Source organism: Ranitomeya variabilis, chromosome 3 (assembly GCF_051348905.1).
Source record: "Ranitomeya variabilis isolate aRanVar5 chromosome 3, aRanVar5.hap1, whole genome shotgun sequence".
Classification (NCBI taxonomy): Eukaryota; Metazoa; Chordata; class Amphibia; order Anura; family Dendrobatidae; genus Ranitomeya; species Ranitomeya variabilis.
In genome coordinates this window covers 339679929-339701124 of record NC_135234.1, presented here as the reverse complement: position 1 = coordinate 339701124, position 21196 = coordinate 339679929, and the positions used below count along the sequence as shown (strand labels likewise).

Below are 21196 nucleotides of genomic sequence, written 5' to 3'. Positions count from 1 at the left end.
CCATAGTCCTCCAGATAGTATAATGCACCCCACAGTCCTCCATATAGTATATTGTGGACCACAGTCCTCCATATTGTATAAGGCACATCCCATAGTCCTCCATATAATATAATGTGCACCACAGTCTTCCATATTATATAATACATACCCCATAGTCCTCCATATAATATAATATGCCCTATAGTTCTTTGTATAGTATAATACACTGCCCATAGTCCTCTGTATAGTATAATACACTCCCCATAGTCCTCCATATAGTATAATACACTTTCCATAGTCTTACAAATAGTTTAATACACTCCCCATAGTCCTCCATATAGTATAATACACTCCCCATAGTCCTCCAAATAGTATAATACGCTCTCCTTAGTCCTCCACATGGTATAATGCACCTAATAGTCCTCCATATAGCATAATGTACACCATAGTCCTCCATATTTTATAATGCACACTCCATATTCCTCCATATAATATAATGCACCCCACAGTCCACCTTATAGTATAATACACTTCTCACAGACCTCCATATAGAGTGGAGAAAAAAGTATTTAGTCAGCCACCAATTGTGCAAGTTCTCCCACTTAAAAAGATGAGAGATGCCTCTAATTGACATCATAGGTAGACCACAAATATGAGAGTCAAAATTGAAAAAACAAATCTAGAAAATCACCTTGTCTGATTTGGAAGATTTATTTTGCATATTATGGTGGAAAATAAGTATTTGGTCAGCTAAAAACATGCAAGATTTCTGGCTCTCACAGACCTGTAACTTCTTATTTAAGAGGCTCCTCTGTCCTCCACTCATTACCTGTAGTAATGGCACCTGTTTGAACTTGTTATCAGTATAAAAGACACCTGTCCACAACCTCAAACAGTCACACTCCAAACTCCACTATGGTGAAGACCAAAAAGCTGTTAAAATTGTAGCCCTGCACCAGGCTGGGAAGACTGAATCTGCAATAGGCAAGCCGCTTGGTGGGATGAAATCAACTGTGTGAGCAATAATAAGAAAATGGAAGACATTACATTTTCCCATGGTCCAGAGTTCACCGCAGTTCAGGCTGTGAGGGAGCGCAGCTTCAGTGACGTCACCAATAATCACTGAAGCTGCTCTCAGCAGCTCAGTCACCAGTGATTTTCAGCCGGGACGGTCAGATCTTGGAACCGTCCAGGTTGAAAACTGTATATTCCACAGATATGGATTACTGCGTGGGACACAATTGTTGGTTTATTATTTTACTTTTATTACAGGAGATCGAGAGCTTCACAGGAATTAGGTGTGGCTGTAAGTATGGTTTAATTAAGAAAATTAAAGAAGTCTGTTTCTTGATTTCAATAAAGGATTTTTTACTTGGTGTCTGTGTTTTCTTAACAATTTGACTATGGGGTTAGTAATGGGGGCATCTTATTGAGGCCTCTCTCTATTACTAATCTCGGGCTTGATGTCACAAGGGTGACAGTAAACCCCCACAACTATTACCTCACTTACCACTGCTACAGGGCAAGTGGGAAGAGCGAGGCTAAGTGCCAGAATTGGTGCATCTTAGAGATGTGCCTTTTCTGGGGTGGCTGAGTGCTGATGTTTTTAGCCAGGGGGGCAATATCCATGGTCCCTTCCTAGGCTATTAATATCAGCCCGCAGCTGTCTGCATAGCCTTTGATGGCTATTAATTCTAGGGGAACCCCACATAATTTTTGGGGGGGCTCCCCTATTTTTTCTTAAAGTAATGATGGCCGCTCGTTTTTCTTTACTTAGCTGCTTTTTTCTTGCCATAATACAAATTCTAACAGTCTATTCAGTAGGACTATCAGCTGTGTATCCACCAGACTTCTGCACAACACAAGTGATGGTCCCAACACCATTTATAAGGCAAGAAATTCCACTTATTAAACGACGGCACACCTGTGAAGTGAAAACCATTCCAGGTGACTACCTCTTGAAGCTCATCAAGAGAATGCCAAGAGTGTGCAAAGCAGTCATCAAAGCAAAAGGTGGCTACTTTGAAGAACCTAGAATATAAGACATAATTTCAGTTGTTTCACACTTTTTTGTTAAGTATATAGTTCCACATGTGTTAATTCATAGTTTTGATGCCTTCAGTGTGAATGTACAATTTTCATAGTCATGAAAATAGAGGAAAATCTTTAAATGAGAAGGTGTGTCAAAACTTTTAGTCTGTACTGTATAAATATATATATACTAGATTGTGGCCCGATTCTAACACATCGGGTATTCTAGAATATGCATGTCCCCGTAGTATACCTTTATGACATCATCGTCGCCTTGCAACCATTATGACATCTACGTCGATACTGTGCCCGTCGCTGATTGGTCAAGGCCTGGCGGCCTCGACCAATCAGAGACGCGAGATTTCTATTATGACATCATCGTCGCCATGCTGTGCCCGTCGCTGATTGGTCGAGGCCTGGCGGCCTCGACCAATCAGAGACACGGGATTTCCAGGACAGACAGACAGACAGACAGACAGACAGACAGACAGACAGAAAGACAGACAGACAGACGGAAAAACCCTTAGACAATTATATATATAGATATATATATATATATATAAATATATATATATATATATATATATATGCATTCTATGTGTATATTTCTATTCTATCTATTCTATTCTAACCTGCTATTGTGATTTTACTGTATGCAGCACATGAATTACCAGCTACCAGCAAGGACATAGTGATGTGAGCTGCCCCATAGAATAACAATGGTCTGAGTGCTATCCGATGTTTTCTCGCATAGCACTCGTCCGTATTATACGCTAGTGTGACGCCGGCCTTACTGTATGAATGCCTTTTGATGCTACGGATTCAGCTGCAACACCTGTCCCAGCATCATCACTGCAGTAAAAAAACTACAACTCACAGCAGACCCTAAAGGATTGAATCTGACAGGACATGCTGGGAGTTGTAATTTTCAGATGGAGGGTTAGCTATTGAATCTCTCAATATGGCGGCAGTCTAGCTTGCTTGAAGCATGTCCCTCTCTCCTCAGCTGGAATTACACACAGTGAAAGCCTGCTGCCGTTCTCTGCAGACTGGGGGTGGGCCACCGGGATCCTCACTGTCTGCCTCGTGCCGCGTGCACAAGAAGCAGGGAGCGGAGAATGTACATGTCAGGAGGCCAGGGCCAGAGTCAACGGCACAGAATGTCCAGCAGGCCCACGTACAGGGCCAGACTGGGGCAAAAAAGCCGCCCTGCCACACAAACCCCACCAGCCCACATACTTTAACATTCTCCACCCTGATCAGTGGATTTTGCTATACTTTGACATGTCCCTCACCACTCTCTTAAAGGAGTTATTTGAAGAGTCGCATGTGAATGGTGCCGCAGTACCCATGATTGACCACAGCTCTATTACATGGTGATCTTCAGAGCGCTGGTTCTCAGGATCTTGGTGGTCCCAGTGGTCGGATCCCTAGCAATTGGAAAGGTATCCTGTCTCCTGAGGAGAGGGGATTATTTTTATTTGCCCTTAGGAATATATAAAATTATAAACAAATAATTTGCCCACGACTCATGTTTTGTCCAAAGATCACATTACTAACCGACTTGAATGCACCAGAACGTAAGTAAATGTGATTGCTGGTTGCTGGTGCAAAAAATCAAAATGATTTTGGTTTTTTCCACTTGTGGTCCAGAAAACTTGCCAGATGCAATGCAGCCACATTCCCTGACATTATAGTGCATTGTAACTGCAGCATAATGTGAATATTGACCGCACGCTGAATTATGGTCAAAGTTGGCTAGTAGCCCCAGCAAAATATTACCTCTGTGCAGTATAAGTGCTGCAATGCAATTCATATACAGCATCTTACTAAGTCCTCGCTTACATGGCTGGAGAAATCAGAAAGAGAAATTGACATGCTGCGGTCTGGAGAGACGCGCCGGATGTCCGTCTCCGCAGGTAAGCCGCAAGCGTCTGTGCTCGAACAGTGGGCATGGGATTTCTTAAAAAATGCCATCCACTATGCTGTAACATCTGGACGCTGCAGGTTGAACAATGAGCAAGTACATATCGTCCAACCAGCAGCGATTACTGATTGTGTGCACCTACCCTTAGACGTTTTAGTATATGACAAAAGATTAATGTTATCAATTCTAAATATGTATATTGTACAAAGGTCTGGAACAGAAACTGAGAGCAAAGGGCCCTTGTACAAGAATTGTGTATGGGTCACCACCTCTAAATTACACGTCATACCATAAAAACAATGTATACACATAAGCACCGTACACACATGACTCACACGTCACTCAAGCACCACGCACACTCATCGCATAAATACCATGCACACACGACACACAAGCACCATGCACGCACGTCACACAAGCACCGTGCACGCACGTCACACAAGCACCATGCACGCACATCACACAAGCACCATGCACACACGTCACACAAGCACCATGCACACACGTCACACAAGCACCATGCACGCACATCACACAAACACCATGAAGATGTCTCTCTCTCTCAGCAAGGGCCCACAGGTGGTTTCACCAATACTCTGCCAAGCCAGTCCGACCCTGCATGTGTCTATGTGCGCACCTTATTAATGCGTGTGTGTTATGCGTGTATACATAAGTGTGTAACATACAATGTGTGTGTCACATACGATGTGTATATAGGCTCCAAATTTATAAATCCCTGCAGTGCAGATCGCAGTTCATAGGTGTAAACATGTCAGCAATTGCCCAAACAACAAGCAAAACACTGCTCGTTCCTTAGGCGATTATATTGTTTATGGTGGAACAAAAATCATTGTTTTTTGCAGCACATGATACTACATGGGGACATATTGATATACTAGTGATTGTTCTGTGCCTGTCATTCTTTGTTAGTGTTATGTAGTCAGGTGGCGCCCGTGGTTCGTGGACCCACTATGCCAAGGGGCCGGGTTTGCCTAGGAGGGGCATAGCTAAGCGACTAGCTGGTGTTCACTGGAGCTTCTGATGGTGGAGTCCGGCTTGAGTTGCAGGTAGCCGACAGGTACCATTCCTAGGCAGTCTCCGATACTGCAGCTGATGACCCCAGGGGTCAGGTACAGAGACACGGATGGATAGAACACGGGCTCCATTCAGACTACTAGGTTCAGGATCCTTTGCGGAATGATAACTGACACAGACACGGATTTGGGCTCCGTTCAGACTACTAGGATCAGGCTCCACGAATAGAATGGTTACTGACAGAGTCTCAGACAGGGTTGATTCGTAGACTGATAGAACAGTCCGGATACACAGAATATTCGGATAGGCACATGTTGAGCCTTCGCGGGCAGGGTCCTCTCTCCTCCTGTACCAGTTATGACTTGTATTGTTTAAGATTATTGTACTTGTTTTTATTATGTATACCCCTCCTCACTTGTAAAGCGCCATGGAATAAATGGCGCTATAACAATAAATAATAATAATAATAATAATAATAATAATGTTCAGACACAGTCTCGGATATTGATTCAGGTACTGGCCACACATGGACTAGGAGACGAGTTTCAAGCACTTGGACTATGGGCTCAGTACTGGCCACACAAGGACCTGGGACTATGGATTCAGGACTGGCCACACAAGAATCAAGAAATCAGGATCTCACAACTCACTAGTAGACTACCACATTATCTAATGATATTCGTGCTTAGGCACCTTCCTTTTGTGGAGGATGCTTTTTAAATAAGATGCCTCCCAGCTATTGGCTGAAGACATCATAGCAGGCGTGCATGTTGGTCCTTTAAGAATAGGACATAATAGGCATGCCGCCAGGACTCAGAACAAGAAATGAAGCAGGGAGCATGCCAAGGACCACGTCGCATGGCCAGGGCGGTGAGTATGCCAGTGTCCTGCATGGAGGGGGAAGGGGAACCATGCTTTGGCGTCAGAAAAAATATTACAATTAGACTGTGTAAAGAGGCCAGTACACAAACGGCGAAGGACTTCAATATTGTTGATCGTGCTCATTTAACGGTCTGAACTCATCGCATGTAAATGCAAGTGAAATGTTTCTGTGTGACAGTGCAATATGTTAGCATTTAGATCCCCACTTTAAACTTTTGCCCAGGACCCCACTTTCTCTAAATTAGGCCCTGTGTGTGCCCTGTACTGCAGTTTGTCCTATTCATTTGAACATTAGAGGTGATGTTCCCTTTCAGGAAATCTCGCTCCCCTGGTGCAGTGTGTCAGTGCAAATCAAATCATGCTTTATTCACCCTCGATGGGTTCACCACTATGTGAGCTCAGGGCTCTGAGTGGGATGTTCCAGCTACACGTTCGGCGCGACTTAGCTCAGTAATTGGCTGCTGCACTGTTGACGTGACCTCAGTGCTGCAGCTAATATATAAAACCAGAAGCAATGGCGGAAACTTAGCAGTGGATCTGGGGATGGTGGGTAATATGTTTTTTTTTATAATCAACTCTGCCTGGGTTACCGAGATATTTTGAGAGGGGACAACAACTTTAAATGTTCTTCAACGTCCATAAGGTCTTCAATCATCTGAAACCCATGCAAAAATATAGTATTCAAGAAATTTATAGAAGTTTTTCAGTATTAACATCTGTGCTTTATACAATTCCCTGACTGCTTTTGGCTAAAATTTTGTAATTATCATTCCAATAATTACAAAAATGGTTATATATGTGGAAAAGGGTAATATACAGTATATGCTTATGCTTGGCTTAAATAGAAATATTAATCTGCTAGCTTTGAAAACATTGTCTATTTTCTCTTGACAATTTTCCCTCTAATGGGGAGGTGGAACCTTTCATAATCCAAATACTAAAATTAGACTGTTAGCTCTGTGGATGGGGAAGCAGCCTCTAAAGAATGCTAAGACTGCAATTTCCTCTGTACACCTCCATTGCCCACAGGACACCCACTGATTGTAGTGTACTTTAAATCCCCATAAAAGGAAAGCTGTCTTTCTTCACTTGAAATTCCCATTTATTTTCCAAATAAACACCACTCCACACATCCACATATGTGATGGATTTGGATTTAATTGCTAAATATAATTTGATTTTGAATGGGCTGCTGTTTTACATTCCCATACAGTACAAAATCACAGACATGCTCATACTTCACCCTGGAAGCATTTGGACAAGCAGCTTGAGATGGGAATGTAACATAATATAAACGCAGTAATTTGAGTAATTCACAATGTTGTTTTTCTCATTTTTCAGATTCCACTTCCCTCCATTATTTGCAGATTAAGAGCATTTACCAGATGCCAGAAAAAGGTGGAATTTCCATTTTATTTTACAAAAGAAAAATAAAGTAAATTTAGGCAATATTCTCTAAAATATTCATATTTCTAAAGGCAAATTTCAGTGATGCTGAAGACATTAAAGTAAGGCAATAATAGGATTTGAAATTAACACAATCTAGTTATCTTTCCACTGGATAAATGATAAGTGCTAGAAGGGATCCCCACTAATTGCCTGAATGGGGGACCGTGATTTATTTTTTTCCACTGCAATACTGCAGCTAGGAATATATTAAAATAGCTGTGACATACATGTGCTGCCATAATATCCAGCTTTCATGTACTAAAATTTCATAGCAGATCGTGACAAATGCTTCTTGAGAATGGCGGGGTAAAGAGGTACGACATGGACAGGGAATGTGTGTGTATTGCTGTCCCTGTGAGTGCAGATGCAAACAGAGATCATGTGTGTACATCAGAGTTAGCATTCACACATCGGAGCAATTAGAATGGAGAATCAGAACCACAATAGGAGTTACAACTAGTGTTGAGCATTCCGATACCGCAAGTATCGGGTATCGGCCGATACTTGCGATATCGGAATTCCGATACTGAGTTCCGATATTTTTGTGATATCGGAAATCGGAATTGGAAGTTCCCAGTGTATGGTTCCCAGGGTCTGGAGGAGAGGAGACTCTCCTTCAGGCCCTGGGATCCATATTCATGAAAAAAATAAAGAATTAAAATAAAAAATATGGACATACTCACCCCTCCGAAGGCCCCTGGACCTTACCGATGTAACCGGCAGCCTCCGTTCCTAAGAATGAGGAGTTTAGGACCTGCGATGACGTCGCGGCTTGTGATTGGTCGCGTGAGCGGTCACATGAGTGGCCACGCGACCAATCACAAGCCGCCACATCATCGAAGGTCCTAAACTCCTCATTCTTAGGAACGGAGGCTGCCGGTTACATTGGTAAGGTCCAGGGGCCGCCGGATGGGTGAGTATATCCATATTTTTTATTTTAATTCTTTATTTTTTACATGAATATGGATCTCAGGGCCTGAAGGAGAGTTTCCTCTCCTTCAGACCCTGGGAACCATCCAGGATCACTTCCGATACTTGTGTCCCATTGACTTGTATTGGTATCGGGTATCGGTATCGGCGATATCCGATATTTTTCGGGTATCGGCCGATACTATCTGATACCGATACTTTCAAGTATCGGAAGGTATCGCTCAACACTAGTTACAACCAATGCAGACTGTCAAGGTAGAACCTGAAACTATTAGCCTTGAATGGAGATTTATAGCTGCTCCTCGATTCGAACCAGTGACCTTTCGCTTGGGAACAAACTTAATAACACACCAAGCTTGATATTCTGATTCAAAGATGATTTTTATTTCAAACTAAAATACAACCGGTTTCGATTTCTTGGAGTCTTCCTCAGGTATAATGTCATGCATATAAACAGATCTATCTGAACACATTTTATAGCAGATATCCCTGAGTAGTAGTAAGAGCACCCACCTCTCGTCAAAACGCCCACTTCTGGTTTTTGACAGGTGCCCCGCCCCTTTTTGACACTTTCTAACACTAAGCCCGCCCCACTTCCGGGGGGATGCTATAGACTTTCAAACAGGCTCTGTCTAGAGCATATTTAGTGGTGCTTGATAGAAGAGCTTGGCTGTGACTGATCCTGATGGCAGGAGAGACTTGTACTCTTTTTACATAGAGGGCCGCGTTTATGATCTGAACCTTAAACTGTTCCTGCTCGGCAGTCATAAGGCAAAACGCATACTTATTTCTTGATAACTTGATCTTAAGATCTAGGCCGTTCAAAATGAGTTTCGGTTGATTAAAAATTTCACCGAAGATCAGTCCCACGAGTTCCACAGGCCTTGAGAGATGGGTCGCGTGGGCTCTGCGTGCGAACCCTTGATTTTGATTATCGCCGTCGAGTACGGTGCTCTGATGATGTCCGGCCGTATCTTTATAGAATAACCCCGCTGTAAATTGCGATCTCAACGCTTGCGGGCTGTAGTTTAAAAGCGTTTCAATGTAGGCGCAGTAACTATAAAGGTTATCAGATTGTGAAATCAAATGGTCCCCCAGAGTAATGTCCACTTGATTGAAAAGTGTGGCTATGGGGTAATTGATAAGGCCTACACCCGTGTCGGCCGTGAGAGCCGCACCATCCTGTTTCAGGATACGGCACTGGACGTTCAAGAGTGTATTATTCAAATTGTAATAATATTCCCCACTTCCCGATATGAAAAATTCTAGGGGTGCGTTATCGGCTAGAGCGGCTATCAGTTGCACCTTGACAAAAACCAATTTTTCTACGCTTGTCTGCATGGGTGGCACGGTAAAGATATCCAGTTCGCTTTTAGCGCACTCTATTGACGCGTCGTGAATAAATGCCATGATCGGTTATTAGAAGATGTCACTCGTAAGGCGTCTTGCGGGTTTCTGACGAAAGCGCGATTTACGTCGAGCGGTGTTATTCATGAGGCGCGGCGGGATTCGCGATGAGCGGCGTCTTTTCGCTCGCGGTAAAGTGTTTCTTTCTCTTTTTCTTTTACGCGATTTTGTGGCTACGTAAATTAGACCGTCGCCCTCTTGATTGTTTCTAGCATCGCGATTCAGTCTCTCCACTACGGCCGTAGACATACCAGTGAACGCGTCTTTAGCTATGTTTCTAACGGCCGTTTTTACATGCGGTTTGACTAGTTCTAGACCTTTTCTAAAAAGCGGGACGGCTCTTCTAAAAAGGCTTCTAAACAGCCCGCCGAGGCCGGCGCCATACATGTATTCATCACCACGGACCCCTCTAAGCCGTGACCCGCTTGAGCTACATAGTACCATGCGTATAAGGAGGGGTCGCCGTAAACTCTTTGAGACATCATTTCACTGTGGCGTCCTCTTGCGAGGCCTAAAATGTAATCGCACTATACACTTTCCGTATCTGAATTTAACCGGTGTACCCTGGTCCGACATGACTGTAACGTTTATGGAGTCAAAGTGTTGTTTGCACAGCGGTATGTAATCAGGACGCGAGTAGGGCCCGTGACAATATCATTATCATCGCCGCTAACTTCTACGGTTTGTAACAGTTGAACGTAGCTGTCCCCCACAAGCTGATGTTGAATTATATCAGTGTATACAAAAAGCGAATAAAAACCAGCCTTTGAATCGGGGAAAAAGCGGCGATTCCATGGCATTAAAGAAACGGGGGAGTCATCGATGGTCTGTAGGCCGAAAATAAATTTTAGCTTAGTACCCAGAGCAAAATGTATAGGGGCTGGGTCGGGTAGGATCACCTCTCGACGTAGCTCATCATATTCTTTAGGCAGGCATGGATAAATTCAGAGATTCTATTCGGGCATTGACCGCGCCAACCAGCTTATGAATGTTTGAGTAAAATCCTGATTTTACATGGTAATGTTCTAACGGGTCGTTGTGTTTAGCCACGTAGAATTTCCCTTCAAAGGCTTCAAACGTGTTCCACGTATGGGGGTACTGTACTTCCGTTAACGCCACTTCATAAGCGCCTGAAAGATGAACGGGCTTCGCTAACTTTGTGTTGTAGCTCCAAATGGTATTTTCAGGGTAGATTTTGATTGATGAATTGCTGGGTAATGTGACGAAAAACGAATCGCCTTCCATGCTTTATACGGCCGTTAATTGATTTTCTTCTATCCAACTGTTGAATTTATTGGGATAGCCTAACCACTTCACAAAATAAAGAGTTGTACTGTGACGCCTGCGTTTTTTCAACACTTTTTCAACTTTGTAAATACTATTAGCGTCTTGCGGTACCTTTTGTAGTTCGTCTTCATAAAAAGATCCTTCTATGGTTTCGCCGCTCAAATCGCTTAATGTGTAGAGAGGTTTTCTGAATCGTGTATTTACGGACGAGACGACGAAAATTTCACGCGTATAGGTATGTTCGTACCCTTTAGAAAATATATGCTTATACCGTACAATCCGGACTAAATTCCCCGGTTTTAATAGAGCTTTAAATCTTTTCACGGTGGAGACGTCTTGATAAGCGCGGCGCCATACGGTCATGGAGTTAGCTTTCGTGACAGAGGCAGGAAGACATTTTATAGTGCGATGATAAGCATTCTTGTAAGAGTGCACTATATCAGGTAATACGTCTATATACCTAAACGTATTATTAGCCGTTAAATAGCACCACATACGCTCTTTCAACGTGCGATTAAATATTTCCACAACCGCAGCTTTCACCGCATTATTCGTAAAGAACTGGTGAGCGTTATACTCTTTACAAATCGTAGCGACGGGTTTATCCATAAATTCTTTCCCGCAATCCGTTTGTAGTTTTTGCGGGATACGGCTCTCGCTTTTAAAAATCATCTCAAAAGCTTTTGCAAGTTCCTTACCGGTCTTGGTCCACAGTCCGATGACCCAGACATATTTGGATAGCAAGTCTATGACCGTTAAAATATATTTTAAACCGTCGTTATTGCTCGCGTAGTCATTCATGCAGACGAGATCAGCCTGCCAGAGACTGTCCACATCGCTAACTATGACCCGATTTCTAATAAACCGTTTTCTTACGGGTTTGTGTAGAGAATACGCTTCTTGCTCGCTAAGCCACTCTGTGACATCCTTTCTACGCACGCCATATTTCTTAACGGAATTATACAGACGTTGTACACCTCCATAGGAACCGGGTCTCTTTGCTGTATAATAATGTTTGTGCAACAGAGTGTCGACGTTAGGCATATTGAAAACAAAAAGGTATCGGATTTAGATTAATCCCTTAATGAACTAACAACTTTTCATTATAACCGCTTACCGCAGCGGCGTCACAAAATGTCTACTGCAAAATTGCTAACGGTGTGTTTAATTACCTAGATCATAATTTTTATTATTATTATTATGATTATAATTATGGTTGTATAATGTTTATTTAATACTGAATACATGATTATCTAATGATACTTGTTTTAAACCCGTGGACTGCAAAAACAAATAGGAATGTGGTTTTGCGACTGTACAATCAGTAGGAATATATCCTGAGGGTAAGAACATTATCTAGTCACATCAGTCAATACAAATTATAGTTACACGTGGTAAAACAGGTATGACTTTACTTTTTCCTGACCTAGGTTACAATTTTTTTGCATAACTCAACAAAAACAGCTCACGTGACATAGGCAGCCGTGTATATATATATATATACCGGTACGAGTTTTTCAGTCAGATTAACAGAACACCGTCAATGTGAGTATCTGTTAGCGTATCGTGGGTTGTATAACGTTTATTTAATACTGAATGTCTGATTGGCACAATTATTGCGGCTTGACTATCATTTTTAATTACTGTATTAGTGTAAGTATTTTATAGTTTATGCATCTATTTTGTAGCTATATACTATGTGACGTTATGTTGAATGTCTGTCACTATTATTGCGGCTTGACTATTATTTTTAAATGTAATTATTGTAAGTATTTTATAGTTTATGCGTCTATTTTGTCGCTATATACTGCGTGACGTTATGTTGAATGTCTGATTGTCACCATTATTGCGGCTTGACTATTATTTTTAAATGTAATTATTGTAAGTATTTTATTTTTCTTACGCAGACGCGCCGAGAAAGACAGCACACAGACAACCCTTCAGAACTATTTTTGAGAAAAAGGAATTTGAACACTGGCCGCCGCTGGGACGTCTGTGGAATCAATCCACTCACAGTAAAGAAGTAAACCCTCCAACACTCTCAGAGTGAAAAGCTGCAAGCAACTCATTTCATTCAAGGCCTAAAAGCAGACCTGTCAAAAGCGGAAATCTAAATGCAGGAACCTCGACATCCCACGATTCTGAAACACGCGCTGCGGGAACCTCAGGTAGGCCAGTGAGTAATGAACCAAATGTATTACGGGTTTGTGACACTATAGCTACAACACATAAGCCTAAAGTTCAGAAACGTCCGCGTAACTCCACAACACTCCCAATAAAACATAAAAAGCTGAAAACTTGCGATAGTATATCAGCGTACAAACAATGGCCCCTAGACATAAAAAGAGTATTTGACAACCTATACAGTAATACCATGACACTTATCAACGCACACAATCATTTAGCTTACCTGCTGGATTGCTGTACAGAACTGTCCTCCCAGCGCCCGGATAGAGCACTCATTTCAGAAATAATGGCTTTAGAGCCTCTGTACACTGAGGCTGTTGAAGCCGTTAAAAACCTGCCGAGGGCTCGTACATTATGACTAGGCATGAAGGGTCGCGGTATGAAACGCAGTCCCCCGCGTAAAGGTTTTTTCAATAAAACACGCATCATAAAACGTATTAAAAATACAACAAATGCTAAACATACGTTAAAGAGGCGAAAAAACCAAATAGGGTAAAACGCTCTGCTATTCGCTCAACACACGTTACGCAAGCGCTAACCCCACAGAACACTACAGCTCTTCAGGTTTTACCGACTGTCGACACTGAGGCGCCAGATCGCAAATCCTCGATAGATTCGCAATTCCCAGATGCACTGCAGAATTCAGTGGCGGAGACACCTACAGTCTCCGACGTTGAAATCTCGAGTGAAGACCGCCAAGGAGCGGCGTCACAGTTTTCACCGCCTCATACACTGGCCATAGACGAGCATTCACCGTTTTTGGAACAATTATTTAATGTTCGTAGGGAGATGAGTAACCTCAACGCCTATCAGTATATCGACCATTTTAGATTTGTGAACTTAGACCATATACGATCCTTTGAAGAAAGTTTGGAAATCATACACGGTTCTATTCAAACGTTACTGGATAGGATCATGAGGGATATCGACCCGGGCGACTTTATACAATTATGATTAGAAGGCGACGGTGGACTAAACCAGTCTACGGTTTTAAACAATGTAGAGATAATTTTGACGCGACTGCTTTCCTAAATGCCGTGAGCAACGTATTGCAAAGCAACGCCGAGTGCATCGCCGGTGACTGCTTGAAATTAATAGTAAGCGTCGTGAGGAATAGACGGGGAGGTACAAAACGCAGACGATTGAGATCTATAGTTTACACGCAAATTATTCATCAGAAACGCCAAATGGCTGAAGAAGACACGCCTGACGCTGATTTAATGAAAAGTGCGGCGGAGTTGCACAGAAATTTGAAACTACCCAACGATCAACTAGTGAGCTTTAGCGACATTAGTGCGTTTGAGACGTATTTGAACGTTACCATTAAAGTTCTATACTTTAGTCAGGGAGACTGGTGCTATTTTCACACGGATAGAGAACCCACAGACAAAATATTGTATATTCTGCATCATGAAAATCATTATTACGGAATAAAAAATATAAAAGGATTCATAGGAGCGAAATTCTTTGTGAAAAGTGCAGTTCCGCATTTCATCACAAAAATAATCACTCGTCAATACTTTTGCGCCGCGTGTCAGAGAACGGATTGCGCTGATACAGTTGCGGAGCAGCTGAGATGTCCCCGCTGTCGGGTATTTTGTCGTTCGGTGAGTTGCTTAGAACTCCACAGAAGTCTCGCTGAGAATGACTGGTCATTTTGTAAACTTAAATTTTTCTGCGAGCGGTGCTATCATTACATCCCCCAAACCGCAGATGACGAACACCGCTGCGTCAGTGTACAATGAACCGTTTGCGGTGTTCCAGTGAACAGATTCGATAATCATCTATGTTACATGCAGCGCTATATGCCGAAGAAATCTACGGAACGATACATTTTTTATGATTTTGAATGTACGCAAAAGACGGGAACGCACCAGCCCAATTACGTTTTTGCCACGGATTTGCACGGTGTATCTAGCTGGGAGTTTGAGGGTAAAACGTGCACTACTGATTTTGTACATTTTTTTACAAAGGGAGGATATGTAGGCTACACTTTTATAGCTCACAATGCTGCTCGATACGATTCCTACTTTATCATTAAAGAGCTGATCCGTGAGAAGCTACACGTCAACATCATAGCACAAGGCGGTCGTCTTTTGTGCGTATCATTACCCGATTTAGACATGAGATTTATCGACTCTTTAAATTTCATTCCCATGAATCTCAGTAAGTTGCCAGAAGCTATGGGATTTTCAGGCGCTAAGGGGCACTTTCCACATTTTTTTTAACACCGATGAAAATCAGACCTATGTATGGCCTATGCCAGCTGCTAGCTATTATGGCGTAGAGTACATGATGACGCATAGTGAGAAAAATGAATTCACAACGTGGTGAAAAACAATACATTTGATTTGCAAGCTGAGCTCAAAGCTTACTGTCAACAGGACGTAGATGTCTTGAGACGTGCCTGCGTTGTGTATCGCGAGCGCGTCATGGAAATGACGGCCAAAAAACAAATACAATTCTGTAGGCGTGAAAATAAATTTACTGAAAAACTCATCAGTATAGATCCGTTTCAGCTCACGACGCTAGCAGTTGTTTGTTTGGCAATGTACCGCTTTAAATTTCTCCCCAAAGACAAAATAGCCATTTTGCCGGGGGATAATTATCACAAAAAGCACAAACGTTACTCGTCCCCCGCTATTCAATGGTTAATGTACGTAGCGCGTACAGAGAACCTAGATCTGCAACACGCTTTGAACGGCTGTGAGGAAAGTGTAGGAAACTTTTTTCTAGATGGCTATGCGCTCGTCAGCGAGCGCCCCACGGCTTTTGAATTTCAGGGTTGTTTTTACCACGGTTGTCCCATTTGCTATAACGAGAATTACACAAACAAACTCACAAAGACCACTTATGGGCAATTGTATCGCCTGTTTGAGGTGAAGAAACGTTTCTAACTTCAACAGGGGTTCACCGTCCACGTATTGTGGGAGCACGAATGGCGTGAGATGGTTGAAAAAAACTGTGCCCTACAAGCGTTTCTGCACCACATGCACTTCCCAGAACCGTTAGAGCCTCGTGACGCTCTGTACGGGGGTCGTACTAACGCCATCAAGCTCTATCACAAACAGGAACCCAGTGAAACTATAGAGTACTACGATTTCACCAGTTTATACCCGTACGTCAATAAAACAAAAGTGTACCCCGTAGGGCATCCTAAAATAATCTATGAACACTTTGGCTATATGAAGCAGTACTTTGGCATAGCCAAAGTGAAAGTCTACCCGCCCAGGGATTTGTTTTTCCCAGTGCTCCCTGTTAAAATGAACAAAAAATTGATCTTTCCCCTGTGTCACACATGCGCTTTGCATTCAGAAGCTGCTCCCTGCGCTCATTCGGAGGAAGAGAGGGCACTGACGGGTACGTGGTGCATGATAGAGTTAGAAATGGCTGTGGAGAAGGGTTACAGGCTAGCACACATTTACGAGGTGTGGCATTTTGAGGAGACGACGACCGATCTATTTGCGCAATACATCGATTTACATCTTAGACACAAACAGGAAGCCACGGGTTACCCCGCGTGGTGCACGGACAATACCATGAAAAAAGACTATGTAGCCACCTATCTTGAAAAAGAAGGTATGAAGTTAGACCCCGATCATATAGAGCCAAATTCAGCTAAAAGACAAATCGCTAAACTATTCTTAAACTCTTTATGGGGTAAGTTTGCGCAGCGCTCTAATCTACCTACCACCAGTGTCGTGAACAGCGCCGATGAACTCTTTGAGTACGCCTTTCTCCCATACTATGAGGTTTCAGTTAAACTTTATCAGTGACGATACGGCGACTGTCAATTGGAAATACACAAAAGAACACCGCACCACCAACAAAAACACCAACATTTTCATTGCATGCTTCACGACAGCTTATGCGCGCTTAGGATTGTACACCCTTCTAGACAAATTGCAAGAGCGGTGTCTTTACCATGACACGGACTCCGTCATTTTTGTAAGTTGTGACGGCGAGTGGCAGCCGCCCTTAAGAGACTACCTGGGTGAACTCACCAGCGAAATACGTCCGGGGAGTCACATCACAGAATTTGTATCCGCCGGGCCGAAAACTTACGGTTACAAATTAAACATGGGTGACACGGTCTTGAAAGTGAAAGGCATAACCCTTAATATCGCTAACGCCGGCGTTATAAATTTTAAGAGTCTAAAAGATCTAGTGTTAGCTTACACTTCCTCTACAGCTCCTGAAAATGAAAAGATGCTCGTCGTAGAGCAGAATGATATTGTGTGGGTCAAAAAGTACTGGGACATTGTAACTCACCCCCTACGCAAAACTCAACGCTGCGTCTATACCAAGAGGCAGTTGTTTGATGACTTTACTTCTTTACCCTACTGTTATTAGAGCTGAATTCCCCTTTTATTCAAACAACTGATGTCCCTTTATCTCCGCTACAGGTGCAGAATACGATACAGACTACAGCACCATCAAGCGATCGAAGCGTAGCTATAGACAGAGCCGTGACGTATAAAGAGAAACGTGTTCTGGAACATTCAACATCATGGACCCACGGTTACAGCACCTCTTCTCGTGCATTCTAGCGGGCCCTTCTAACTCTGGAAAATCCTATTTTGTCAAACAGATTTTAGCTCACGCGACAACACATTTATCTTACAAACCCGATAATATTGTTTGGTTTTATTCTTGCTGGCAAAAAATGTACGATGAACTGAGTCATTCCTTCCCCAGTATTCGTTTTATCAAAGGTTTGCCACAGATGTTTGTAGATGATGAACTATTCCCGCCTGACAAGATCAACTTGGCGGTGGTGGACGATCTCATGGAGGCCCCTAGCTGTAATTCAGAACTGGAAAAAGCGTTTACTAAGTACGTTCATCATAGAAGCTTGAGCCTATTCTATTTGGTTCAAAATGTTTTTTGTCAGGGGAAAAAGAGTAGAACCATCACCTTGAATACCAAGTACATGGTTCTATTTAAGAACCCCCGCGATAAAATACAAATTGTCACGCTGGCCCGGCAGATGTACCCGAGGAACTCGCGTTTCTTCTTAGAAGCTTTCGAAGATGCTACGTGAGAGCCTTACGAATTCTTGCTCGTAGATTTGAGAGGTGATACGCCCGAGGAATATCGTTTAAGAACGGGGTTGTTTCCACCAGCTTTACCCACAGCGTACGTTCAAAAAGAAAAAATTCATTCTAAAAAGTGAATTTTTCTCTGCGGTGATTATTCAACCCCGTAACCTTCATTCTATCAACATGTCTGAGAGAGTGAGACGTAACTGGGGGCTCTTGAAAAAGCTGATGAAAGCATCCTCATCGGAGAGAAAGTTTATTCTGAAGTCTGCGGCAGAGATTTAATCGTTGCCATCGCGGAAATAGCTCTCAATATTCTGAAAGGACGGCTTCCTCTCAAAGAGCGCCAAAGAAAAATATTACAGAAATGGAGTAGAGCTATAAGAAATCTGAGTGACAAAAAAAGTGTCCATTCGGAGAAAACCTGCTGAATCAGTCTGGAGGTTTCATAGGGCTGCTTCTAGCTATCGCTATACCGCTAATAACGAGTTTAATAACCAGTAGATGATGGAACGTGCGGAGAAAATGTACTTGGTTCCTGTGCGTGAGATTAACAGACTAAAAAACATTGGCACGTCTGGGCCTACCGTACGTCAGACGACCCTCCAAAAGTTAGACGACGAAATTGGCGCCATTCTATGACGTACTGATTTGCCTGATGATGTAAAGATTAAAAGGTACACCGAAATACTACAGAGAAGTTTGCTGCATGCTAAATGCGACGTTTCTGAACTTACGCATTTAAATCTTGTGATCCCTCCTGACGGTGAACAATCACCATCACCAGCGGCCAAAATAGAGATACGACCCTCTGCCCCCAAGCTTATAGAACACATCAACCCCCCGTTTCCGAAAAAATGCCGATATACTACTCAGCAGCTTCTTGCAACACAAAGATATTGTTACATGGACTGAGAAAGGTGAATTTGTCTACAAAGGTTCCGTCGTTCCCGGCACCCATTTGTTGGACCTTGTACGGACCACTCTGCAAACTCACGGACTAACCAAAAAGAACGCCCCACACGAATAGGACATTTTTATGAGGGATATGGCCGAATTAAACATACCTTCGTCCGTGATCGGTCACCATACTACCAGAGCCACTCTGAATGAATTAAAATCGATGTTGAGCACCCCGTCAAACCCCTTCAAAAATTATCACAAGTACTCGTTACCTCAACTCCGGACACTAGAGGTCGTTTGCTGCCGAAACAGAGAATCTCGCCGCTGTCGCCAGGGGCGTGGTTAACTTTGTAAATGTTAGCTTTGAAATGACTGTATTGTAACCTATAGTCGTGTTTGTATATCGCTGTATTTTTAGATCTATTTGCACCTTTTTCATTTCTTGATTTGTGTATACCTTTTAATTTCTTGATTTGTGTATACCTCTACATGAAGCTACAATAAATGTATTTTATTTTTTAAAACACTGCCGCGAAGTATGGTTGAATGACCCTGGAACTATAATATGAATCCCCTTTTTCATTTCTTTAAATATTAACTTTGAATTGACTGTATTGTAACCTATAGGCGTGTTTGTATATCGCTGTATTTTTAGATCTATTTACACCTTTTTCATTTCTTGATTTGTGTATACCTCTACGTGAAGCTACAATAAATGTATTTTATTTTTTTAAGCACTGTTTTTATTACGTCATTATTATGAAAGCTACAACTGTCGCCGGATCCTGAGACTGCCTTCTCACACAAAACATGTCTTGACAAGTTTTCCTACACACCCTGGAGGGCTATGAACGCTACAGCCAGCTGTCATTAACCCTTGGAATCCTGGGACTGGCTTCTCACACCAACATGTCAAGACATGATTTTTCGTACACTGGAGAGGTTTAGACAAGAAGTGGGTGGGGACTTGGTCTCTCCACCTATCAAGAACTGACACACTAGCCCAATCTTACACACTGGAGAGGTTTAGACAGGAAGTGGGGTGGACTTGGCCCCTCCACCTATCAAGAACTACCACATAAGCACAATCTTACACACTGGAGAGGTTTAGACAGGAAGTGGGGAGGACTTGGCCTCTCCACCTATCAAGGAATGCCACATAAGCCCATAAGATGGGCGGCGAATGGGCGGTTATGGGGGACGTAACAGAGGCTGAACAGGGCGGCTTCCAGGGCGGGGACGGAACTGACATAACAGGTATTGACACACTCAGGGCGGCTTCCGGGGCGGGCACGGAACTGTCGTCACAGATAGTGACACACAGAGGGGCGGAGAGTGGGCGGCAAATGGGGAGGAGAGGGGAGGGGTTAAGACCGGAAGTGGGGCGGGCTTAGTGTTAGAAGGTGTCAAAAAGGGGCGGGCACCTGTCAAAAACCGGAAGTGGGCGTTTTGACGAGAGGTGGGTGCTCTTACTACTACTTCCCTGCATGTCAATTTGGGTGGGGGCTGAAAGATCTGTTTGTCAGACACACCCAAATACTCAGATATGCAGGATTTTGCACTCTGAGGAATCTACCAAAATTCATTTACCAAATAAATTTTATAAACAACTTTTTTCACACAAGGCAAAAAATAAAAAATGCTAAAAACTCACACACAAATTTTTCACTAAAATAATTTTTTCTTTTCTAAAAAACACTATAAATATAATTACCGTATATACACTCACCGGCCACTTTATTAGGTACACCTGTCCAACTTCTTGTTAACACTTAATTTCTAATCAGCCAATCACATGGCGGCAACTCAGTGCATTTAGGCATATAGACATGGTCAAGACAATCTCCTGCAGTTCAAACCGAGCATCAGTATGGGGAAGAAAGGTGATTTGAGTGCCTTTGAACGTGGCATGGTTGTTGGTGCCAGAAGGGCTGGTCTGAGTATTTCAGAAACTGCTGATCTACTGGGATTTTCACGCACAACCATCTCTAGGGTTTACAGAGAATGGTCCGAAAAAGAAAAAAAATCCAGTGAGCGGCAGTTCTGTGGGCGGAAATGCCTTGTTGATGCCAGAGGTCAGAGGAGAATGGGCAGACTGGTTCGAGCTGATAGAAAGGCAACAGTGACTCAAATCGCC

The 21196-nt window shown here is 42.8% G+C and overlaps 1 protein-coding gene and 1 long non-coding RNA gene across 3 annotated transcripts in view; one reads left to right on the top strand and one right to left on the bottom strand.

Moving 5' to 3' along the window:
* COL8A2 (collagen type VIII alpha 2 chain) overlaps positions 1-21196 on the bottom strand; it is a 396338-nt gene that overhangs the window by 38068 nt on the left and 337074 nt on the right. The window lies entirely within an intron of this gene.
* LOC143815976 (uncharacterized) lies at positions 12452-19788 on the top strand. Its single transcript, XR_013223858.1, has 3 exons — positions 12452-12472; positions 12835-13095; positions 17521-19788. It is a non-coding gene; the product is annotated as an uncharacterized LOC143815976 (long non-coding RNA).